Here is a 26530-nt window from a genome sequence, read left to right as displayed (position 1 = left end):
GTTGAGAAGGCATGTGGCATACTTACCTTTATTCGCCGAGGTATATTGTACAAGAACAGTGAAGTTATGCTTGAGCTTTATAAAACATTACTTGGGCTACAGCTAGAGTACTGCGTAGACGTCATTGCAGGAAAGATGTAATTGCTCTAGAGAGGGTTCAAAAGAGATTTACGATGATGTGCCTGGACTGGGGAATTTTAGCTATGAGTAATGATTCGGTAGGCTAGGTTTGTTTTCATTGGAACATAGGAAGCTGAGGGGAAACATTATTGACGTGTTCAAAATTATGAGGGGTAGAGAGAGACTGGACAGGAAGGACCTATTTTTCTGAGCAGAATGGTCAACAAACAGGGGACATAGATTTAAAGTCATTGGCAGCATGTTTAAAGGGGATTTGACGGGAAATGTCTTCAACCAAAGCAAGTTGGGAGTCTTGAACTCACTGCCTGAAATGGTGGTTGAGGCAGAAACCCTCACCGCATTTAAAACACGCTTGGATATGCACTTGAAGTGTAATAACCTACAGGGCTATGGACCAAAAGCTGGAACATGGGATTCCGCTGGATAGCTCATTGTTGGCCGTGTTGATCGGATGGGCCGAAATATCCTTCTTCCATGCTGTAAATAACTATGATTCTATGATTCAGTTCTAAGCGAGGATCTAACTACAGATAAGCCGGACGTGGAGACTTACAGGTAGAATTAAGAGATAGGAAAGGATTTAAGACAATAGTAGGAGTTGTGCATCGGCCCGCTAGTCGCAGCTGTGAAGTACTAGAATATAGAAATTTGGAGATTAGACAAGCGTGTCGTCAAGACAGTGTGGTTTTAATAGGGGATTTAAATTTTCATACATATTGGGATAATCGGACTAGCACCTGTCAGAAAGATTTTTCTCCTTAGAATAGAAAAAGTTTAGAGGCGATTTCTGACATAAGTTCAAAATTATGAAGTGTTTTAACGGTTAAAAGAAAAAAGGTTTAAAATGTCACCTTTAATGTGTTAAAGTCTCGATAGGCCAAATGGTTTATGAGACCGACGCCTGACCACTTGGCCACCGCACCCTGAAAATCTCGTGCTTTGTCCGCTAGCAAGGACACGATGGGCTCAATGGTTTCCTTCTGCGCTGTAAATTTCTATGGTTATATGGTTCAGTCACTGTGGTGATGTTCCTACCAATATGCTGTTATAGAAGGAGTTCCATGATTTTCACCACGCCACAATAATGGAAAGGCGATATTTTTCCTGGTTTATTATCTACGGAGTTGATACTAGAGTTGGAAAAATCAATCTTCACCGTACATGCCCACTTCTGACTTGATGATGAAGGGCAGGTCATTGATGAAACAGGTGAAGATGAACTCCTGCAGCGATATCCTGGGCTGAGATGATTTGCGTCGAACACCCACAGCCATTTTCTTTTAGGCTAGGTATGTCTGCAGCAGTGGAGATTAACTTCGCCATGACTTCAACGTTAGAAGCCTCCTTGGTGAAACATTCGGCAAAATGCTGCTTTGATGTCAAGGACAATCACTCTCACCTCATTTTAGAATTAATCACTTTTGTCCATATTTGGACCAAGGCTATAATGACGTCTGGAGGCTGGGGGTCCTGTCGGAACTCAAACTGAGCAACGCCGAGCAGTTGGGTCATCCTACGTTCGTGAAAGATGCTACGGGAATGCAAGCTCGTGCCTTTCCTGTTTCAAAACAGCGCACCCTTGCATGATGTATATTTGTAGGATCAAATGGGTCACCGAGCTGAAATCTTACTCCTACCTTCCTCTTTTCACAGACCCTATCAGGGCGTCAAAGCATTGCACGTTTTAAAATGTCAGTGTTAAAAAAAATATTTCATTCTATATTTCTTACAGATAAAGAAGGCACAACAGGCAGCCAGATATCCCAGTTTGCCGATGATGCAAATATTGGTGATATAGTAATTCGTACAGACGTTATCGTATACTTATAAAGATGTCCTGATAGATTAAATGAATGGACGATTCAGTGGCAGATAGTTTACAAATTGGTAATTGTGTGGTCACCCATTTTAGGTCACAAAGTTTATATCCGAGTATTAATTAAATGGAGCACAGCTCGGAGAGATGGATTTCCAAAGTGGTTTGCAGTCCCAGTGCGCATTCCGCTAAAATGCAGTAGCAAGTTAGGAATATATTCGAAAAAACTAATGGCATGTTAAGCTTTATAACTCGGGGTTATACGACAAAGCAATGGAAGTTTTTCTTCAACTGAAGACAGATGTAGTTAGACTATATCTGGAGTACTCTAAGTTATAGAATATAATAGATTCATTGAAGTTTACAGCATGGAAGGAGACAATTTCGGCCGATCCTGTCCACGCCTCGGTTATCCAGCCTCATCACACTTTCCACCTTAAGCTCCATAACCCTGCACGTTACGGCACTTCAGGTGCACATCCAAATACTTTTAAAATGTGCTAAAGGTTTCTGCTTCTACCACTCTTTAGGTAGTGCGTTTTACACAACCACAACTATCTGCCTGTGGAAATTTCCCATCACATCTCCTGTAAACCTTCTCTAATTACTATAAATATATGGCCGCTGGTTGTTGAGCCCTCTGTTAAGGGAAATAAGCCGTTTCTATCCATTATATCTAGTCCCCTGAAGGGCACGGACCCTTAGAATTGATAGGCTGGATTGAAGTACTCACCAGAATGGTGCCAGGGTGCCACGGGTTAAATTATGAGGAGAGATTACATGAACTAGGCCAGTACTCACTGGAATATAGAAGGTTAAGTGGTGATTTTATTGAGATTTTTAAGGTTTTGAAATGAATTGATAAGATAGATAGAGATAAAGCTTTTTTCACCGTTCGTGGGGGAGTTTACGACAAGAGGACATAATGTTAAAATCAGAGACAGGCTATTCGGCAGAGAAGTTAGGAAAATCTTCTTCGCGCAAAGGGTGATGGATTTATCTTCTACAAAAAGCAGGATAGACTAGGTCAATTAAAAATGTTAATTTTAGTTTGATAGTTTTTGCTATACATTGGTTAAAATGATGTGGAGCCAATGCAGATGGATGGAGTTATCATAGAGCTCAGCCAAGAATTAACAGAATGGCGAATAGGCACAAGGGGCGGAATAGCCTAATCCTGTTCCTTTGTTCAGTCAATTGGCAGAACAACTGTTATAAATAAAGAAACGTTGTCTTGAAGGGAGAATTAATAATATCTCATTTGCAGAGATTATGGACCGCTTATACGCTTTAATAACAAACAAGCATTAAGTCTAATTCTGAAACCAGTTAATTGAACATTTACTTGGAGTGGATTGGAACCCACGCAGGCATGCATCAGTTGGATTTTAATTCCAACGCCTTAACAACTCGGCGATCTGGTCATGGGCACGCTGCAGTGCAGTGCTTGAAAATTTGGCAAATCGCTTGGAGACACCAAATTTAGTTTTAAGCCCAGAGCAAACTACACGTCTGCATACTCTGCAAACATGGGAGGATAAATATCTTGTAAAACTGTGGGTGGTGAAAAGCTGAACTGCAAAATACAGCACTGAGGCAAATAACGCATTGAACTGGTCGTCCGTAACTAGACAACAAACCCCCTTGCATTAACCTACAGAACATGTAATCTTCCCGTCAACACTGAACATCTTTGAATGAATAATGTTAAAATGCACGTCAACGATCCAGTATCAGCAATCTCAGACTAAACCAGCGCTTAAGGGATAACTCATAATGTATGGAGTAAACTGATATGGGGGGCGATGGAGAGAGTGACAGAGAGAAAGTCATATTTGGACGGATAAACAGATCCCCAATGAGAAAAGCATACAGAAATTGACTGCAACTGAGATAGACAGTGACACACAGAAAGAAAGTTAGAGTCAGAGAGAAATAGAATGAATGATAGAGAGAGAAAAAGAGAACCATCACACTAAATGTGAGAAAATCCCTGCCGGCACGGGCCGGAATTAAATCCGTGGGGTTTACAGGTGAAAATACAAGCTCACTGAGAGGGAGGATTGTAGCATCACAGAAGCATGGGATGAAACACTTTCCCCAGAGCTCTGCAAACTGTTCGCTAACAACTATTTACCAAGTTCCCTTCTAGAGGTGTTCATGCCGCAGCTTAAGAGCGTGCAGGTAGAGAGGGAGTGGGTGATCAGCTGAGAGAATAGGAGGACTAGGCAGGTAGTGCACGAGCCCCCGAGTCCATCTCGCTCGCAAGCAGATATTATCTTCTGAGCATCGGTGTGGACATAGTGCCTCTGGCGAGTGCAGCCAGATTCAAATCCACGGCACCGAAGGTGGTTCAGCTGCACAGGGGAGGAGAGAGAAGAATGGAAGAACTATAATGGTCGGGGTTTCAATAATCAGGGGAGCAGACAGGCGTTTCTGCCACCGCAGACGTGACACCAGAATAATATTTTGCCTTCCTGGAGGCAAGAATGTCACCGAGCGGCTGCAGGGCATTCTGATGGAGGAGGGTCATCAGCCAGAGGTCAGTCTCCATACTGTTACCAATGACATAGGTAGAAAGAGGGGTGATTTCTGCAGGCAGAGTTTGGGGAGCTACGAGAGACGTTAAAAAGTAGGACCAGAAAGGTAGTAATCTCCAGAATACTCCAGGTGCTACGAACTAGTTAGTCGAGAAATATGAGGATAGAGCAAGTGAATGCATGGCTGGAGAGATGGTGCAGGAGGGAGGGTTTAATTTCCTGAGACATTTGGACTGCTTTTGTCGGAGTTGGGACCTGTACAAGCCGGACGGGTTGCACCTCAACAGAGCCAAAACTAATAACCTTGCATTGCGGTGGGCCGGGGGGAGGCGCTGGTTGCTCGTGCTGTTGTGGAGGGTTTAAACCAGTTTGGCAGGGGGATGGGAACCTTAGAATAGTTTCAATAGGGAGGGGAGTAGAGTTTGAATTAAAAAGCAAAAAGGTATAAAGTGAGTTTGTAGGACAGAGGAAACAAGTAGAAAAAAAGGGTAAAAAAAAAAATTAAAAATAATTTTGTCTAAATGCACGTAGCATTCGTAACAAAACAGATGAGTTGACGGCACAAACAGATACAAATGAGGACGATCTGATAGTCATTACATAGACGTGGTTGCAATTTCACCAGGATTGGAAACTAAATATTCAGGGGTATTTGACATTTCGGAAAGGCAGACAAAAAAGAAAAGTAGGTGGGGTAACACTGTTAATAAAAGATGGTATCAGTACGTTTGTAAGAAACGATATTGGCTCAGAGGATCTGGAGTATGAATCAGTTTGGGTGGAGATAAGACACAATAACAGGAAAAAATCGCTGTTGGGCGTAGTCCATAGGCCCCCAAACAATAGCTGCCCAGTTGGACGAGTATAAATCAAGAAAAAATGGATGCTTGTACAAAAGGCACGGCAATCATCATATGGGCTTTTAACCTTCATAGCTTCTGGATAAAATTAATTGGTCAGGATATACTTGAGAAGACGTTCATAGAGTTTATCCGGGATACGAAGCACACGAAACAGAAAGAGAGAGAGAGAAACAGAGAGAAAGAATGGGAGAAAGAGAGAGAGAGAGATAGTGATCGAGGGAGATATAGAGTGAGAGAAAATGAGAGAAAGAGGGTGAGTAAGAGGAAAACAAACAGAGAGAGGGAAGACGGATAGTGCAAGGGAGAGTGAGGATGACAGAGAGGCGGAAAGGGATAGAGCGAAAGAGAGCGAGATAGAGAAAGAGGGAGGGAGAGAAAGAGAAAGAGTGATGGTGCGCGAGAGAAAAACAAACAGACAGAAAGCGAGAGCGAGCGAGAGCGAGCGAGGGAGACTGGAGGGTCCGGGCCGAGGGAGAGGGAGTTAGGGAGAGAGTGAGAAATAGATAGAAAGAAACTGCCGCGAATTTGCTATATATTCCCAAATCCAGGGTATGAATATGAAGTTCCAACACAATTACGTTTTTTCACCTTTCGAATCATCCTGAAAGGCGCGACAAAATGTAAGTCATTTGGTTCATCATATTTACAAACTGCGAGGGATAACAATTAAACAGGTTGATAAGGATCTTTGTCTCTCTCTTTGTCCCTCTCCCTTTCTGTCTCTGTCTTTGGCCCTCTCTCTCGCTCTCTCTGTCTCTCCATGAACCTCTCCCTTTCTGTCTCTGTCTCTGTCTTTGGCCCTCTCTCTCGCTCTCTCTGTCTCTCCTTGTCCCTCTCCCTTTCTGTCTCTGTCTCTAGCTTTGGCCCTCTCTCTCGCTCTCTCTGACTCTCCTTGTCGCTCTCCCTTTCTGTCTCTGTTTCTGTCTTTGGCCCTCTCTCTCATTCTCTCTGTCTCTCTCTTTGTCCCTTTCGCTTTCTGTCCCTGTCTCTGCCTTTGGCCGTCTCTCTCGCTCTCCCTGTCTCTCCTTGCACCCTCTCTCTTTCTGTCTCTGTCTCTGTCTTTGGCCCTCTCGCTCGCGCTCTCTCTCTCTCTCCTTGTCCGTCTCCCTTTCTGTCTCGGTCTCTGTCTTTGACCCTCTCTCTCGCTCTCTCTGTCTCTCTTTGTCCCTCTCCCTTTCTGTCTCTGTCTTTGGCCCTCTCTCTCGCTCACTCTGTCTCTCCTTGTCCCTCTCCCTTTCTGTCTCTATCACTGTCTTTGGCCCTCTCTCTCGCTCTCTCTGTCTCTCCTTCTGCCTCTCCCTTTCTGTCTCTGCCCCTGTCGTTGGCTCTCTCTCTCGCTCTCTCTGACTCTCCTTGTCCCTCTCCCTTTGTGTCTCTGACTCTATCTTTGGCCCTCTCTCTCGCTCTCTCTGTCTCTCCTTGTCCCTCTCCCTTTCTGTCTCTATCTTTGGTCCTCTCTCTCGCTCGTTCTGTCTCTCCTTGTCATTCTCCCTTTTTTTTCTTTCTCTGTCTTTGGCCCTCTTTCTCGCTCTTTCAGTCTCTCTTTGTTCCAATCCCTTTTTGTCTCTGCCTCTCTCTTTGCCCATCTCATCCCCTCGGACTATCTCTCCCCTTGCGTCCTTCTCTCTCTCTCTATCTCTCTCTCTCTCTCTCCCGAATACCGGCAGAATAGCGAACCACATGGTCAATGAAAGAAACAGATTAGTGTCACTGTCCTATTTCAAAATCGCAAAATGAAGGAATTGCTGCTCCCGCGATAAGTGCTCCGGTATAATTGATAAATGTTGGAAGTTTCGGGGGTGCGGGGGAGGGGGGGAGGCGATGGGTTGTGGAGGCAGTTGCTCCTTGCACCTGAGACGTCGAGATTCAAGGACGTAAGGTTAGTAACAGTCTTTCGTGAAAATAATTGCATTATGGGTTGGAGCCTAAAGAAGCTACGGATCTATGAAGTATTCAGATATTTTACATCTGCTGTACAGGACATGAAGAGGCCATTCGCCGCAATTGGTCTTTTCAGGCGTTTATGCTCCAGAGGATCATTCTCCAACTCTACTTCATCTGAGTCTAGTAGCATATCCTTCGATTGCCATGTCGCTCATGTTCGTATCCAGTTCCCCCTTAAATGCCTATCTGCTATTCACCTCAACTACTCCCTGTGGTAGCTAGTTCCACATTCCAACCTCTCTTTCTCCTGATCTCCCTATTGGATTCATGAGCGACTTCCTGAAATTGGTGACTTCCAGTTTTACTCAGTGTGATAACAAGAGCTTTGCAATCCCCACCACCGGCAGGGCACCTAGAAATCCGTCAGAAGCAGCATTCACCACCAGAGCCGAAATCTTGCTCGGCTTAACCGCCTGTTTTCAGCGGGCTGCAGCATATCCCATCCTAAAAAACAAATCAGGAACGACCGTATCTGGAAACAGTTAAACGATCAGTGTTTAGACTTTGAATATTACAAGGACTGTAGCACATCCAATGGTGAATATGCTAAACAGGACGGACAGAATCTGGAAATTACAAAAGGTCAATGTGTGGCCTGGGTCAAAACTGCAACCAGAACATGGGTTAGATATAAACGATGTCGGTATGTAGGAGTGCGCTGTTATATTATAAACATTCGGTGTCTAAATATGAGTGGAAAATTTAGATATATATTGTGTCAGTGTATATGTACATTTGTCACATTTTTCACAATTTTTAACAAGGATAGAAATTCACTGTTGATTATAAAGGTAAATTGTGACTTTTTGCTCTCTCAGTTTTCGTGTTTGCCAGTTTGGTTTTAACTACAATTTTCGGCGACAACCGCTCTATATCTTGATACAATCAGTCTATATTCCATTTATCAAAACACACAGTCAACAGGACTGAAAACATGGGACTCTACTAACCACAACCACTCCGAGAAACTGGCCTTAACTCTTATATTCTCCTTTCTTTCCTCAAACCGCATTTTACCCTAGTTTTCTAACCTGTTCTTCACTCCATAACCCGCCATCGTCGACAACTATCCCGCGTGTTATACCTTGTCAAAGTTTTTTTCTAAACTCGATTACATCACAACCACTGTATTTCCCCAGCTACCGTGTTTTTTTTAACCTGCTCAAAGAATTACATGAGGTTTGAAATGCATGACCGTCCGATGAAATTCGCATTGGCAAATTCTATCCTATAACGCTTTATCTCGGCAAGTGGAAAAATCGTCCTTAAATAGAGATTCGGAAAGGTTCCATACTGCAGTTGTTAATGCAACTGTCCTGAAATTAACCAGCTTCGCTCTATCTGCCTGTAAAAACATTGTTACTACATTGTCCACACTCGAGTTACCCAACATAGAGCCACACTCTCTTGAATCCTGAGATAGAGTTTCTGGGGCCGCCGGAATTTCTTCCCTCATCTCCTTCAGATTCCTGGGATATAAGCTTTCAGATGCCAGCACTTTGTCTTCATTTAGCCTAAATCAATTACCTAAACATTTCCTTTATCCGTCATAATATTGCTATGTCTGTAGCACATTTATATTACATTTGCTTCACGATAAATTTATTTCATGTTAATGGGAGACGCTTATTTCACAGCCTGAGAAAAGCAGAAAAGTGTAAGCAGGAAAGGCAATGAATGTCTTAATGTCGATGGGAAAGTTTCTACATTAGGTATTGGAGCCGAAAAAGGAACCTGTCAAACTAGATTTAATGATGAACAATCGACCAGAATCAGTTATCAAACTGAACGTCTTGCTATTAATGTAGGTAATATGATTACAATTGTTACTGTTTTTAAGAGGCATAATGGAGTCAGAAACCACGTTTTTAACTCAAAGTAAGACCAATCTGAAGGGATGCCAAATGTAATAAAAGCAGATGTCAAATAACGTGTAAGGCATATACAAGTTAGCAACAAATGTTTATTTGAGTATATTAAGGGAATAGGAGAGGCAAGGGAAAATGTTGTCCTTTTAAAGACAGATGCAGCAAAACTATGATAGAAAGTAAGGAAATGGAAGAATGGATAGCCAGCGAGTTATATATTAGTAAAGAGACAGTAGGCTGTAATTGTAGTAAAACATGGGAGGTGCTGTTCTACAGCGATCTGTGCTGTGACCATAGCGGTTCATAAAATCATGGGAGATTCTAAACTGGCCATTCGGCCTTCCAGCAACAGGTAGCAAGGGCTGAAGTGAATGATATGTTTTATTAACCTCGGGGGTACATCCAGGGGCAATGATGTATGAATGATGAACTCAGGAATGCTGAGCGGTTTAAGGCTCTCCAGTCAGATTGCAGTCTCTTCTGGAGACGTGGTTTCGAATCTTACATTTGACAAATAAACATTTCTTTGTACAGAATCTTTTTATGTAGTTTCTGCATTTTCAGCGCAGTTGATTTATACCTTCCAGGATACGATGTCGCCTTGCAGCCATGGCAGGTTTGTTTTATTAGTTGTAAGTATGTATTGTGTTGGGGTCAGCAGAATAGGGCAAGTGGAATAAAAACATAAGAAATAGGAGCAGGATTCGGCCATTTGCCCCCTGGGAGCCTGCTCTGCCATTCAATAAGCTCAAGGCTGATCAGATGTAGGACTCAGTTCCACTTCCCTGCTGTGTGCCCGTAACGCTTCACTAACTTATCGTCCAAAAGTCTGTCTATCTCCAACTTTAATTTATTCAATGACCCAGCCTCCACAGCTCTCTGGGGAAGCTAATTCCACAGATATCCGACCCTCTGAGAGAAGAAATTCCTGCTGATCTGTTCTAAATGGGCGAATCCTTATTCTTAAAGTATGCCCCCGGGTTCTAGATTTCCCCATTAGTGGAAACGTCCTATCGGCAACTACCGTATTGAGTGAGTCCCCTCACTGTCTTATTCATTTAAATAAGATCACCTCTCTTTCTTATAAACTCCAATGAGAATAGACGAGATCTGCTCACCCTTTTATCATAAGTCAACCCCTTTATTGCAGGAATCAACCAAGTGAACCTTTTATGAAATGTATTAATAAGGTGAACAAAACTGTAAGCAGTACTCTGCTAGGTGCGGTCTCACCACTACCCTGTACAGTTGTAACAGGACTTCTCTGCTTTTATACACCATCTCCCTTACAATAAAGGACAGCATTCCTGATTACTTGCTCTTGTGCATACTGTTTTGTTCTGTTTAATGCACAGGGACCGTAAGGTCCCTATGTACTGCCGCATTTTGTAATCTCTCTCCATTTAAGTAATAATTTGCTTTGTAATGTTTTCTGACAAGTGGATAACTTCACAATTTCATGCATTATATTGCTTCTGCCAAATGTTTACTTAGCCTGTGTATAAACCTTTGTAGATTTCTTGTTTAATTTTTAGAACTTGCTTTCCAACCCATCTGTGCTTCGTCAGCAAACTTTGGTAAATTACACTCGGTCCCTTCATCCAAGTCATTGATATAGATTGTAAATAGTTGAGGCCCCAGCACTGATCCCTGTGGCACCTCACTAGTCACTGTTTGCAAGCGGATAATGACTCATTTATCGTCGCTCTCTGTTTCTGTTATTTAGCCAATCTTCGATCCATGCTAATATGTTACCTCCAATCATGTGAGCTATTATCTTTCGCAGTATCATTTTACTTGGCATCATATTGAATGCCTTATTTAAATCCAAATATAACTCAACCCCTGGTTCCCCTTAAACAACCTGCTCGTTACATCCGCAGATAACTCAGGAAAATTTGTCAAACATGATTTCCCTTTCATAAAACTACGCTGTCTCTGTTTGACTGCATTATTATTTTGCAACTGTGCTGGTACAGCTTCCTTTATAATGAATTCCATCAATTTCCCAACGACATATATTAGGTTAACTCGTCTATAGTTTCCTGCTGTCTGCCCCCCTTCTTTTTTATATGGAGACTTAAGATTTTCAGGTTTCCAATCAGCTGGGATCTCTCCAGACGCCAGTGAATTTTGGTAGATTACAAACAATATCTCTGCAGCATCTTCGTTTAAGACCCGAGGCTGCAGACAATCAGCTCCAATAGACGTGGCTGGCTATAGTTCCATTGTTTTACTGAACTCATTTTCTTTAGTCATGGTGATTGTATTAATTTACCCCTCAATATCGGCCCTTAATTATCTATTATTGGGATATTCTTAGTGTCTTCTACCGTGAATACCGGTACAAAATATTTGTTCAAAGTCTCTCCCATTTTCCTGCTCCCCATTAATTATTTCCTAGTCTCAACCTCTAAGGTACTTGAGTAATTCTCTTCATCTTTTATATACCTGCAGAATCTTTTAATATCTGTTTATATATTTTTTGTATCATTACTCTCATAATCCATGTTCACTCTGTGTTATTTTTTCAGTCGTCCTTTGCTGTTATTTATAAATACTCTGGCCTCCCACTAATCTTGCCTACATTGTATGCCATTGTTTTTAATTTGATACCATCCTTTACTTCCTTAGTTAGCCACTGTTGGTTCTCCCTTCTCTTAATGTATTTCCTTTTGACTGGAATATATTGTTGTGGAGAGTTAGGAAATATCAACTTAAATATCCGCCATTGCTCATCAACATTCTTACACTTTAATCTATTTTACCTATCAACTTTAGCCAAATCTGCATAGCTTTGGAAGCGACTTCATTTAAGATCATTCTGTTGAGAATCAATCCATTGGTCTCAAACGTTGCAGTAATCAACATCATAAATTATCGGATAGGAGTTTAATCATTCCACAGAAATCTACAACGGCTTTTGAAGAAGGTTCACATAAACTTTCATATTTACAGCATGGTTAAAAAAAAGCTCAATTAAAGTTCTGTTACAACAATCAATTAACTGTGATTTTTGTAACTACACTTGAGTGTCTCCACGTTAGATTCACATCTTTTTGTGAGTTGTTATTGTGTTAAATGCAACGGTTTTTGCGTCTCTGATTATTCCAATGTAATTAACGGTATCTATATTGTTATTTAATGCATTGGGGTGGAGGATCTGTGTTAGTTATCAATGTATTTTTGAGCGCTTCAAATGTTCAGTCTGGCCTCAATCGACCATCCCATATCCCCGAAGTGGGAGACGGCAAACCATCTGTGACATTCGATTTCAACGTTTGCTTTAATTAACCATGCTGATATTTAGCAACGTTAATTTAGAACTTGTGTTTGAGAAGAGCACAGAAACGTTCAGCTAGGACTTGCGCCCTTGCGGCAAGTTTTGAGTTGTCTGGTAAACTGCTATAGTGAAAGCACAAAATTATGAAAAGAAAGTGCTGGCAACATTCAGCAGCTCAGGCATCATCGGTGGAGAAATATTGCTTTTCCCAGGACCTCACTTCCACTTTGATTTACACTTCACGTAGTTCATATCTTACAATTCCAAGCACTCCGTGGAATCAAAAGTTGTGGATGGAATTCGGACTTTGCTGTTTTGAGCAAAGAGATTAAAGGAGCAAAATAAAACTCCCCCACTGCGGCTTGGGCAAAAATGGAACTCAGACGGAGGAGTCTTGAATGAGTAGAAAAAAGGAAATAATAATATTATTCAATGCAAAAACGATATAATTGGAACCCACACACAGTCGATTAGCGGCCTTAACCTCTCAAACACCTTGACCCGTGAACACAGCTCAGGAAGCTCTTTTATTTCCTTCATTCTCAATGCAAAGGCCTGGTCTCAAATGAGGCAACGGGAGAGCTAGCTTTCCATTATCTATCACCAGCATCATATGAATTGCCTTTGGCATTGTAGCGTGGCTGAGCGATCTAAGGCGCTGAATTTATGTTCCAGTTCCCGAGAGTGTTTTTGTTAGAAACCCACCGCTGTCATAGTTCACTTTATATTGGTGTTTTTAAACGAATTCAGAGTTGCAATGTTAAAACCAAAAAATAAAAATTGCTTGAAACTTTAGTAAGATATCGAATGAGACAAACTCTTCACAAAAAAATATATTTTTTAAATCGGCGTCGTTCGTCGCAAAACTGATTTTTTCATTCATTCCTGGGATGTAGGTATCGCGGGCAACGCCAGCACATATTGCCCATCTCTCATTGTCCTTGAGAAGGTGATGGTGATCCGCATTCTCTCGAGGCCTCCTTTTCTGAAACTTCCAGGCAATCTGCAGAATAAATTTGGAAATATGTCAGCCATCTCAGCATGCTTTCTTGAAGTACGTAAATATTCCAGGTCTCTCCCGAAACCTTTTGTTTCCTCAGAACAGGTCTTTAAATCTCCAAAACCCTCCAGAGGGTTCCGATTGAAGAAATTAAACGATTTGGATAATTGGTTTCAACAGAGAAAGTACCCGCTACGAGCAGGGATCAAAGCTGCACAAGGAAAGGGTATATACGGGAATCCGCGAAAATCCAAACAGCGTAAACAAATTCACTGGTTATACTATCAGTTCCCCTTAATATCGTGACAACTTCAATCAAATCACAACTTAATCTTACAAATTCAATATCATACAACGCTGATTTTTGTAATCCTCTCCTCGTAATTTCTCCTCGAGTCCGGGTTTAATTCCTCTTTAATTACATTGCACTCACTCAAATATGAATATTTATTTCCTGCATTACAAATAAAAAACAGAAACAACACAATTATAAACCAGTACTACGGCGAAAAATAATTGGTATATGCGTAATTTACAGAGCCGGAACAGACGCGATGGATGGACAGCCTCATTTTGTGCTGAATGATTCGATGATCCTATGTCTTCTTTTTTAAAAGACAGCTGAAAAGGCAGCTGTATGCTGGGAGCACTGATACCGCACAGCATCTGCATGTGGCTCTAGTGGCATGATCGATTAGTGCGCAGTATTTATATGACAGTACAGGCACGCGAATTGCCTCAACTCTATCGGACAATGGTTTTGCTAGTAACATGAGCAGCGGAGTTGAAGGAACACTTGGTCGGTTCCCAAACTTTATCTACTTATTAGCGTTTCCATGTGAGCAGTTAGGTTCCTCTGGGCCGCAATGTTGCAATTGCAGGTGAGAGTTTTAGAGTAGCGTTTTTGTATTATAGATTTATAGGAGGGACCGGGGCCGTTTCCAATCTTAAATCACGAACGCCAAAGTTAGGAAAAATGATCTAGAAACAGACTCTAATTGAACGCTCTGACAATGGTTTTGGCACAAAGTGGAATATGTGTAAACACACGGAGTATCTGTATATGCTTCCGACATAATATTCAACACAAGCAAGAATTCCGCTGAACAGCTTGTTGAGAATTTCGATAAAGATCATCACATGTGTTCGACGTTTGCAAGCGATCACTTAGAGGTGGGAAATGAAGTTTGACGGGAGCGGACAAACCGCCTCGCTCGCTGGGAGCAACACTACTCCTCAGACTACCACTGCCATTTATAGGATTTTCGGCCTTTTTTTGATTTGAACAATTAGGCAGATGTTGGCAATGGTGCTGCAAGAAACACATTAAAACCGTTGAGGTGTTAGGGCTCGGAAGCGGCTTTGTGGCGCAATGGGTATTGCATTGACCATTTATATCATTCTATTATACAGACACATTCAAAGGTTATCGGCTCAAATTTTGGGCAGGGTTTGGTGTTTAGGACCCCGGAAGTGAACATGTGGAGCAAAACCTCATCTGTCTTCATTCCGTCCGCACTATTTCGAGAATCGGACCAAAGAAAGAGACACAAAATAACTAAAAACTTCCGAAGCCCGGAAACTTTACGTCTTCAGCAAAACGCGCTGCCAACTGCGCTATTCCGGCAATTCCAATTCAATGACGCACATTAACGAATGAGTTGTAGGTGTGCTGCAAAGGTTCCTCACCGAAACTTGAATAAGTAACAACACGGGTGGAACGCGAACCCACAACCTTGGAATGATTGTTTGAAGTTTACCTAGAAATCTAATGTGCTACAGATTGCAACACAGGGCCGAATACAGAATACGTTTCTGAATTAGTGACTTTGTGCTTCATGTTAGTGAATGTAAGATTTGATATGTTTTGAAGGTATCTCTGCAAATCATTTAACCTCTGTATTTTTAGCAACGCATTAATGAGAGAACCAAGCACATTGCTCCGAGAAACCCTTCTCTAAACGTGAAAAGATGGCAGTATTTACTGTGAAGAGTTTTGATTTATTCGGACGGACATCTGGAGTAAAGGCCGCTGTGACACAGGTGTGATACGATCACGCAGTCTTATAATCTGGAATCAGACGGATACAATCCTGTTGTGTCTCAAATACCCCCACACAATGAGACGCTTCTTCTACATAGTGGCACTTTGAGACATCGCTTCCTTAATTCTAATTTTGTGACACATGAAGGTTTTCCAATCCCCACAAGCTCTCCTGGGGTATAAGGCAACCATGTGAAGCAGCTTTCTCTGTCAGGTTCCATATCACGCTCGCTTCTGCCGCCTGCTGCCAATGATCGACAACTAATACAATTGTAGAGATCGGGCGCAGAGAATCATCAGAGAAAGTGGCATGATCTCGAAATACAAATTAGAGGGACAGCATCACGGGAACAGGTAATGTTGTGGGGTATGGAATTCGGTCAGAGCTGCAAACAAATAGGTGAAAGATAGAGAGAAATAGTCTCCGTAGTGGGAGGGTCCAGGTCAATGGGAGCTACACGTAAAATTAGAACTAACCTGTCCAAGGATGATGAAAGGAATCGATTTGCTCACGGAAGGTAGGGAAATCCTGGAACTTCCTCCCCTAAAAATCGGTTGATGTTGGGGGTCGATTGACAATTTCAAACTCGTGATTGATAGATTGTTGTTAGACAAGGTTATGAAGGTGTATGGAATCATCACACAGACCAGCTCTGATCTAATTAAATGTCGGAGCAAGCTTGAGAGGCTGAATAGCCACCTCCTGTTTCTATTTTCCTATGAATGCAACAGGACAGAAACAGAAACAGCTGCAAACACACGATGCATTTTATTCATATTTAAAAGCAAAATAACCATGCCACGCGCAATGATGCTGTCGTCAGGGAAGAACTCCCCCGACTTTCCTGTGGCGCTCTTGCCTCTCTCACCCCTTCATCCCACACGCTGCATTTTTTTAAACCTTGTTTTAAATCTGCTGCTCTGAGCCAGTGCATTCTGCAGTCTCACAACTCTTTCTGCAAATATCGTTTCACTGCTTGCTTCTATGTTTATTGTTATGAATCTCGTTGAGGTGAAATGGGACTGCTTCGGACATCGACTTAAAATATGGCTTATTGGAAACACGTTGGGGTCATAGTTTCGTTCGCACAGAACTGAATCTAAATCGTTCAAGTTGGAATATTGTATTTTCTGGATCACAATAAACAATATGTTGTTATAAATGTTGGCTCCTCATTTCCCTGGTGTCAGAGGAGGAATTCTCTGCGTCCTTTATTTATTTCACGTTAGAGACAAACATAGGTATCCATTCAGAATCAACGCACGGATTGACATCGAGATAAATGCAGCGAGAGATACAGGCAGCATTGGCACACATGGCGGAATAGACAAGAGAGATGCTTAAATAAAAAATGGACTCAAACTCTAAATGGAAGTGACAGGTGGCTGATAGATATGAGTGAGTGTAGGCGATAGACCAAAGGCGTGGTTTGAATCTGTGGCTTAACTAGTCAAAGCGCCGATCTAGTAAACAAAAGATGGTCGGTTTGACTCACAGCGGGGCTGGCACTTACTATCTTCATGATTCACAAAGGGAGAGTTTCTTGCCATGGAACAGAGCTGCAATCGTTTTAAACGTAACTGGGGTTGCACTAATTCCCATTCTGGATTAAGGCCCTATTCAGTGCGTGGCCTTGGTCGCTTACCACTGTGGCTATAATTTCTGGCGGGGTCGAATTTGGCCTCATCAAAAAACGATATATTTTCTGACCAGCGCCGTGTGTATCTTTGCTGCAATCAGCAGAAAACCGTGACAGCTGGTGTGTGGCGCCGTGATCGTATAGTGGTTAGTACTCTGTGTTGTGGCCGCAGCAACCTCGGTTCGAATCCGAGTCATGGCACATCTCGCTTTATTTATTTTATTCACTACAGCACCTGCTGATAGAACACAGCCAAACATCTATCCTTACTAAATTAAACACATATTACGTTTTTAGCGGTGGGCACATATTTACTCCTTCAAACCCACCTCTTCTCCCAGCTTTTTCTGCCTTCCACAATCAATAGCACTCCTTTACTTTGCTCACAATTCTCCCCGCAACAGTTTGTCTGGTGATGGCACTGGCGCGAGTCTGAATGATGAAGGTGATTTGCTTCAATGCTATAGAGGTCTTGTCACGGTCATTTAACTCACCGGGCGTAACTTCTTTTTTTCTGTTCTGAATCTGTCTCAAAACCGACCATTTCTGAAAGTCGCTCACTTGAAGTAACGGAAGGCCCTTTGCTTACAGAAGCTGATTGTAGATTTTCAATATTGTCGATTTGGGTGCACGGGCAGGACAAGCGGTGAAGGCACGTTGTCACAGGGGAATTCTGTTTGGATGCAAAAATAAATAAACGGAATGGCTGATCGTGTTGCGAGACTAGGTGACCGACTTGATAACGCGATGGACTATGAATCCATTGTATTCTGCACACGTGTGTCCAGTCCCATCCTCGTGGGTAGTGTGTTAAATATTTGATGCATGTGGTTCTTTTGTCAATCACCTGAAAATTCTCATCCAAATTCACTTTTTTTCCCTAGCTTGCTACACTCAGCTCATGACATGTCTCAAATTATTAACATATACTTTAATGGGAAAATAAGGCAAGAAAATACACAATAAATTGTAGAACATTAAGAAATGTAGTGGAATAAATGGACCTTGGAGTGCAGGTCCACAGATCCGTGAACGTTGCAGGCGAGGTCGATAATGAGGTTGATAAAGCATATGGAATACTTGCTTTTACAAGTGGAGGCATAGTATTCAAGAGCAGGAGGGTTATGCTTGAACTGCATACAACACTAGTTAGGCCACCACTAGAGTACTGTTTCTGCACATTACAGGAAAGATGTAATTGCATTGGAGAGAATACAGAGGAGATTTACGAGAATGTTGCCTGGAACAGACAACTTGAGCTATGAGGAACGATTAGATAGGCTGTGTTAGTTTTCTGTGGAACAGAGAAGTCTGAGGAGAGACGATATTCAGGCATACACAATTATAAGTGGACTAGGTAGAGGTTTTAAGGCGGACCTATTTCCCTTAGCAGAGCAGTCAACAAAGAGGAAGCATGAATTTATTGTAATTGGTAGGAGGCTTAGAGGTGATTTGTGGGGACAATTTTTCACCCAGAGGGTTCTGTCGCACACCGTTGAAAGGATGGTCGAGGCAGATTCCCTGCCCACGTTGCAAAAAAGTACTTGGATTTGCACTTTAAGTGTCGTTAGCTGCAAGAGTACGGAACAAGTACTGGAAAGTGGGATGAGGCTCGATAGCTCTTGTTCGGCAAACGTGGACACGATGGGCCGGAATGGCCTCCTTCCATACTATGAAATGCAATGATTCGATGATATGCATTGGTGTGAAGAGAATTGTGAACTTTTTCAGGGTCACTATTATGATAAAAATACGTTTCACGTAAAGATAAACACATATTGAATTACTGAACAGAAGCATTGCAAAGTGGATCCGCAAATACGCAGGTAAACCAAATGCGCTTTCGATTAAATCACATTAAATATCCGGTAATCACAACTGTAATCGCGCTCCATTGAAACAGACACAAACATCGAATGATGCCGGATTGAGAGCATATCAATTTTACACAAACACAGAATGATTCAGGACTGAGAGAATTTCTCTTTTACACACACACAGAATGATCCAGCACTGAGACAATATCTCTTTTACACACACACAGAATGATCCAGAACTGAGAGAATATCCCTTTTACACATACACAAAATGATCTGGGACAGAGAGCACATCCGTTTTACACATACACAGAATGATCCGGGACTGAGAGAATATCACTTTTACACACACACAGAATGATCCGGGACAGAGAAAATATCACTTTTAAACAGGCAAAGAAAGATCCAGGACAGACAGCACATCCCATTTAAACAGGCACAGAATGATCCGGGACAGAGAGAATATCCCTTTTACACACACACAGAATGATCCGGGACTGATAGCCCATCCCTTTTACATACACACAGAATGATCCCGGACTGAGAGCACTTCCCTTTTACACAGGCACAGAATGACCCGGGACAGTGAAAATATCCATTTTAAACAGGCAAAGAAAGATCCAGGATAGATAGCACATCCCATTTCGACAAACACAGAATGATCCGGGACTGAGAGCACAACCCTTTTAAACAGACACAGCATGATCAGGGACTGACAGCACATCCCTTTTTAACAGACGCAAAATGGCCCAGGACTTAAAACATATCCCTTTTAAACAGACACAGAATGACCCGGCAATGAGAGCACATCTCTTTTAAACAGACACAGCGTGATCCGGGACTGAAAGCATACAGCTTTTTAAATTATAAAAAGCCCCTTATGTTCAGGCTTACTACTCTTTTTGGCAATATTATTAATCTCTTCCTTGAATCTAATACTATCTTTAATTTCTCTTGATAGCCACGGTTGGAACATTTTTAGTTTTGTGTTATTATTCCTTCAAGGAATGTACATTGTATCGATTTATCACATTTTCTTGAAATGCTTGCCATCAAACGTGAATTGGATAACATTTGATACGAATCAATTGCAGGGCTGTGTTGAAAGTGTAGGGAGTGGGTCTAATTGGATAGCATTTTCACAAAGCCGGCTTAGTCATGATGGGACAAAAAGTCTCCTTCAGTTCTGGCACTCTCGGATACTCATCGCCTAACTCGGTTTGATTCGTTTAGTCCTGTGGGAAACGAATAATAATGTTCTGCACGTGACTTCAGATTAATACATTTAGCAAAAGATTGGGAACATTAACGGACTCAGAAACATTCAATGGCTCTTCAAACTCTCGGGTCAGAGGACTTGCTGAACTATTAACATTTGAGATAATTATGGGCTGTTTGGAACAACAGGAGATCCTCCGGGCACTTGTATGAAAGCGCGGACGGGAGTTGAACCCACATTTTCCGGTTTACAGGACGGCGACATCACCACTTGATAACGAACCCTCTCATCCATAGCACTGATGTTATTTTTTCTGAAGCAACTTACTATGGATGCTGGGAATTGGAAATGCAACAGAAATTGCTGAACATATTCAGCAGGACAAGCAGTATTAGTGAAGTGAGAAACATAGATAATGTTTCACGTCGATGACGTGGATGTGTAACAGGTTTTAAGCAGATACTTAAGCAGGGCAAGGTGGAGGGGAGGAAGGAACGAAAAGGAAGGCCTGTGACATGGTGGAAAGCAGGAAAGATTTCATGACAAAAGCAAAAGTGCATGATAAAGGGATACTGCAAGAAACAAATATGCGTTATAGAAAGGGTAAGAGGGAATAGCAAGATCATTACGAACAGCTACTGTCCGAGAAAATGGGAGCAGTGGTTAGAATCTGAAATTGTTGAATTCAACTTTGAGCCCGGAAGGCTGTAAAATGCCGAATGGAAAGATGAGCTGCTGTTCCTCGATCTTACGTTGAGTTTCATAGGAACAGTACAGGAGGACGAGACAGGCGACCGAAAGCTTGGGGTTCTCGTTGCGGATTGAATGAGCTGCTCGGTAAACTGCTCACCTAGTATGTGTCTGGTCGCCCCAATGTAGAGGAGATTTCAGTCGATAGAGTACACTTTGTTGAAAGAAGTACAAGTACGTAGTTTCACCTATACTGGCCTGGACTGTGGGAAGGGAGGAGGAAATTGCCACGTGTTGCTTCTCCTGCGCTTGCACGGTAAGGTGCGTGGGAAGGAATGCGTTGTTGGTGGTGATTGGATAGTGTACCATGTCATGCCGGATAGACTGGTCCCTTTGTACTGCTGAAAAGAGAGGGGAGGGTAAGAAGTATTTAATGGTAGGACAACGATGGATGTGTCAGCAATGGGGGAAGGATGATGCATTGAATGTGACGGTTCGTGGAGTAAATGTTAAGCACAAGTGGAACCCTATCGTGGTTATGCGAAGGGAGGAGAAGGGATGAGAGCAGAAATGCGGCAAATGTGCCGGGCAAGGTCTAGGGTCATGTGCACTCGGGTTGAGGGTTTTTCTTGCTGGAGAATCATTTAGCTACATATCGGTAGCACTGGTATTGACTTTGGCATCGTCAGGGCATATACGATGGAGATGGAGAAACTGGGAGAATGGAATAGAGTCCTTATAGAAAGCGAATGGGATAAAGTTTAATTAAGGTAGATGTGGGAATCAGTGGGGTTATAGTAGATATTGGTCGGCCGACTCTCCCCAGCAATGGAGGTAGCGAAATCAGGAGGGTAAGGGAAGAGTCTGAGATGGGCCATGTGAAGGGCAGGGAGGTTGGAAATTTAAAGCAAAGTTGACTAAACGTCTTGTTCATTGCTAAAGCTGGAAATGGCACAGATAAATTCATCAATGTTCCAGAAAACGAGGTGATGGATGAGACCTGAGTAGGACTAGAACAAAGAATGTTGCACTTATACCATTGAAATATAGGCATATCTAGGCCGCATGCGGGTTACCAGAGCAACACATTTAATTTGGAGTAAGTGTGTGGAGTCAAAGGAGAAGTTGTCCAATGCCAGTTAAATCAAGTTCCGCCATCTTGGATGGATATTGGTTGAGCGTCCTTTCAATGAAGAAGCGGAGGGGCCTCAAGCCCTCCTGGTTGGGAATGGATGACCAAAGTGATTGGACGACCATAGTGATCGGGAGATTGTGAGCCAGGAAACTGAAAAGTAACTGATGTTACTTTTATTCTACAGCAGCTTTCCAATCACTGGCATTATCAATGGATTGGTATTTGATGTTGAATGAATTTGCTAAATTGTCGAAAATTGCATTTTTTGCTTCAATCGTCAGGAAGGCTGAGTGAGTAATATGTTTTGGACTTTACATCAAATGTGCGAATGTTGGCATTAGTTTGAGCTCCAGTACTAGCGGATGGTGCATATTACGATAACTTGTTAAAATATTATAATCATTGGAAAGGAAGGTTCTGTATTTATATTTTACATTTCCAGGAAGCGATCCTACATTTACAAGAGGTGCTCTGCCGATTGATGGAAAATAAGAGCAGGAGTCGTTGAACCCTCGAGTCGTTCAGTGAGATAATTTTTGAAAATTACTTAAACTCATCTATCTGCTTTGACTCCAAATCAATTCCTACCAATATCCAGTAAAAATCTATCAATCTCAGATTTAAATAAGCAATTTATTTGACAAATGAACCGGAGTTGAGATGAGGAGATTATTTAATTATTCTCCAATTAGTTCAGGTTTAGAATGCATTACCTGAACAGTTGGTTGGCACAGATGCGATCAGAACTTTCTTAAGTATATAAGAACATAAGAATTAGGGGCAGGAGTATTAGGCCCCTCGAGCCTGCTCCGCCATTGAATAAGATCATGGATAATCTAAGCAAGGACTCAGCTCCACTTCCCTGCCCGCTCCCCATAACCTTTTACTCCCTGATCTTTCAAAAATGTGTCTATCTCCGATTTTATATATTCATTGACCCAGCCTCCACGGCTCTCTGGGGGAGAGAATTCCATAGAAAATACGTTTCTTCTCATCTCAGTTTTAAATCTGCATAAACGACTTGAAAGAATGGACCGAGTATAACGTAGCCACGTTTGCTGACGATGAAAAGTTGTGATGAAAAGCAATGTATGAGTATAATGTTGGAAAGTGTGAGGTCATGCAATTTGACAGAAATAAACTTTGACAGAAAAGAGCAAGCTATTATTTAAATGAAGAAACATTGCAACGTGCTGCAATACAGCGGGAACTATGGGTACTTGTGTATGAAACACAAAAGGTTAGTATGCAGCTGCAGCAAATAATCAGGAAAGCCAATGGAATCATGGCGTTTATTACAAAGGAGATGGAGTATAACAGCAGGGAAGTCTTGCTACAGCTATATCGGTATTGTGAGGCGACACCTGAAATACAATGTATAGTTTTGGTTTCCATATTTATGAAAGGATACTTGCTTTGGACGGAATTCAGAGAAGGTTCACTAGGTTCATTCGGAGATGAGGGGGTTGATCTATGATGAAAGATTGAGAAGGTTCAGCCATTACTCATTGTAATTCAGAAGAATGAGGGGTGATCTTATCGAAACGGATAAGTTTATGAGGGGGCTTGACAAGGTGGATGCAAAGAGGAGGTTTCCATTGATAGGGGAGACGAGAACTCGGGGGCAACATCTTAGAAAAAGCGGCCGCCCATTTAAAACTGAGATGAGGAGGAATTTCCTCTTTCAGAGGGTTATACTTCTGTGGATTTGGCTGCCTCAGAGCGCTGTGGGAGCCGGAACATTGAATAAATTTAAGTCAGAGACAGTTTCTGAACTAATAAGGGTTAACGGAGTTATGGTGAGCAGGCAGGAAAGTGGACCTGAGTCCATGATCCGATCAGCAATTATCGTATTAAATGGTGGTGCAGACTCGAGGGGCCGTATGGCTTATTGCTGCTCATTTTTCACATGTTCTAATGTTCTTATAAATTGGCGGTCCCTGATTCTAAGTCTATGTCCACTAGCTTTAGTTTCCCGTATGAGTGCAAATATGCTCTCTGCATCCACCTTGTCGAGCGTCCTCATTATCTTATACGTTTCGATAAGATTACCTCTCATTCTTCTGTACTCCAGTGTGGATAGTCCCAACCTACTGAACCTATCTTCATAAGTCAACCCTCCCCATCTCCGAATTCAACTTAGTGAACCCTCTCTGAACAGTCTCCAAGTATATCCTTCCTTAAATACGGAGACTAAAACTGTACGCCTTGCACTAGGTGTGGCCTCACTAATACGTGGTACAATTGTAGCAGGTCTAATCTGCCTTTATAAAGCATCTCACTTGCAATAAACGCATATTCCATTTGCCTTCCTGATTAAGTGCTGTACCTGCACACTTATTTTTGTGTTTCTTGCACAAGGACCCCCAGGTGTCCCACTACTTCAGCACTTTGCAACTTTTCTCCATTTAAGTTATAATTTGCTTTTCTATTCTTTCTGCCACAGTTGGTATCGTCACATTTTCACACATTATATTGCAACAGCCAAACTGTTGCCCACACACTTAGCCTGTCGATATCCCTTTGCAGATTTCTTGTGTCCTCCTCAGAATTTGCTATCCTACCCATCTTTGTATCATCAGCAAACTTAGCTCCTTTACACTTGGTCATTTCATGCAATTCATTAAAATAGATTGTAAATAGTTGTGGACCCAGCACCGATAACTGAGTCACCCCACTAGTCAATGTTTGCTAAATAGAGAATTACGCATTTATCCCGACGCTCTGTTTTCTGTTATTTAGCAAAGCCTCTCTCCATGCCAATATTTTAGTCCCAACCCCGTGAGCTGTTATCTTGTGCAGTAACCTCTTATGTGGCACATTATCTAATGCCTTCTGGAAATCCAAATACACCACATCTATTGGTTTCCCCTTATCCACACGTTACATCCTCAAAAACTCCAGCAGATTTGTTAAACATGATTTCCTTTTCATAAAACCATGCTGATTCTGCTTGATTGAATCATGCTTTTCCAAATGTCCCGCTACTGCTTCCTTAATAATGGACTCCAGCATTTTCGCAACGGCAGATGTTAGGCTAACTGTTCTATAGTTTCCTGCTTTTTGCTTGACTCGTATTTAAGGGGCATTACATTTTCGGTTTTCCAATCCACTGTGACCGCTCCAGAATGCATCCACTACCTCTGCAACCACTTCTCTTAAGACCCTAGGATGTAAGTCATCAGGTCCAGGGGACTTGTCTGCCTTTAGGGCAATTATTTTACTAGTACTACTTCGTTCGTGATAGTGATAGTATTAATTCATCCCTGCCTATACCCGCTTTATTTTCCACTATTGGGTTGTTTATTAGTGTCATCTACTTGAAAGACCAATACAAAATATTTGTTCAACGTCTCTGCCATTTCCCTGTTCTCCATTATTAATTCCACAGTGTCATCCTCCAGGGGGCCAATATTCACATGAGCAACTCTTTTCCCTTTTATGTATTTGTAGAAACTCTTATTATCTGTTTTTATATTTCGTGTTAGTTTAATTTCATAATCTATCTTCCCTCTTTAATAATGTTTTTAATCTTTCTCTGCTGGCTTAAAAACAATCCCAATGCGCTGCTCTCGTCTCCCACTAGTCTTGGCCACATTGTATGCCTTTGATTTCAATATGATACCCTCCGTTATTTCCTTAGTTAGATGCGGATGGTTATCCCTTCTCTCACAGCCTTTCCTTCTCATTGGGTAATTTTTTGTTCAGTGTTATAAAATATCTCCTTAAATGTCTGCCACTGCTCATCAACCGCCCACACCTTATGTTGCTTTCCCAGTCAACTTTATCCACCTCTGTCATCATACCTTTGTAGTCTCCTTTATTTAACCTTAGGACACTGGTTGGAGAAACACATTTCTATTCCTCCAACTGAATTTGAAATTCAACCATATTGTGGTCACTCAATCCAATACGATCTTTTACTATGAGATCATTTATTAATCCTGTCTCATTAAACAGAACTAGATCTAAGATAGCCTGCTCCCTGTAGAAATAAAGTCTCCCGGATACACTCCATGAACGCCTCCTCAAATCTAGCCAGGCCAATTAGGTTTATCCAGTAAATATGAAGGTTAAAAGCCCCTATCATTATTGCCGTTCCTTTTTTCCAAGCCTCTAATATTTCTTGATTTATACTCCGTCCAAACGTGCAACCACTGTTTGGGGGCCTATAGACTATGCCTAGCCGCGACTTTTTCCCGTTATTGTTTCTTATCTCCACCCAAAAGATTCAACCTCTTGACCCTCTGAGCCAATATCGTTTCTCACGAACGCACTAATCCCATCTTTTATTAACAATGTTATCCCACCTACTTTCCCTTTTTGACTGTCCTTCCGAAATGTCAAATATCCTTGAATAATTCGTTTCCAGTCCTGGTCACCTTGCAACCACGTCTCTGTAATTACTATCAGATCGTACTCATTTGTATTTATTTGTTCCGTCAACTCATCTGTTTTGTTACGAATGCTACGTGCATTTACACAAAAAGCTTTTTAAATTTTTTTTTTACACTTCTTTCCTCTGTCCTA

General features: G+C 41.9%; 1 non-coding gene across 1 annotated transcript; it reads left to right on the top strand.

The window, feature by feature from the left end:
• Positions 1–17268: 17268 nt before the first annotated feature.
• trnah-gug (transfer RNA histidin (anticodon GUG)) lies at positions 17269–17340 on the top strand. The gene has a single exon. It is a non-coding gene; the product is annotated as a tRNA-His (tRNA).
• Positions 17341–26530: the final 9190 nt, after the last annotated feature.

The sequence above is a fragment of the Pristiophorus japonicus genome, unplaced genomic scaffold (genome assembly GCF_044704955.1).
Source record: "Pristiophorus japonicus isolate sPriJap1 unplaced genomic scaffold, sPriJap1.hap1 HAP1_SCAFFOLD_29, whole genome shotgun sequence".
NCBI classification, from domain to species: domain Eukaryota; kingdom Metazoa; phylum Chordata; class Chondrichthyes; family Pristiophoridae; genus Pristiophorus; species Pristiophorus japonicus.
This window is presented reverse-complemented; position numbering and strand designations above follow the sequence as displayed.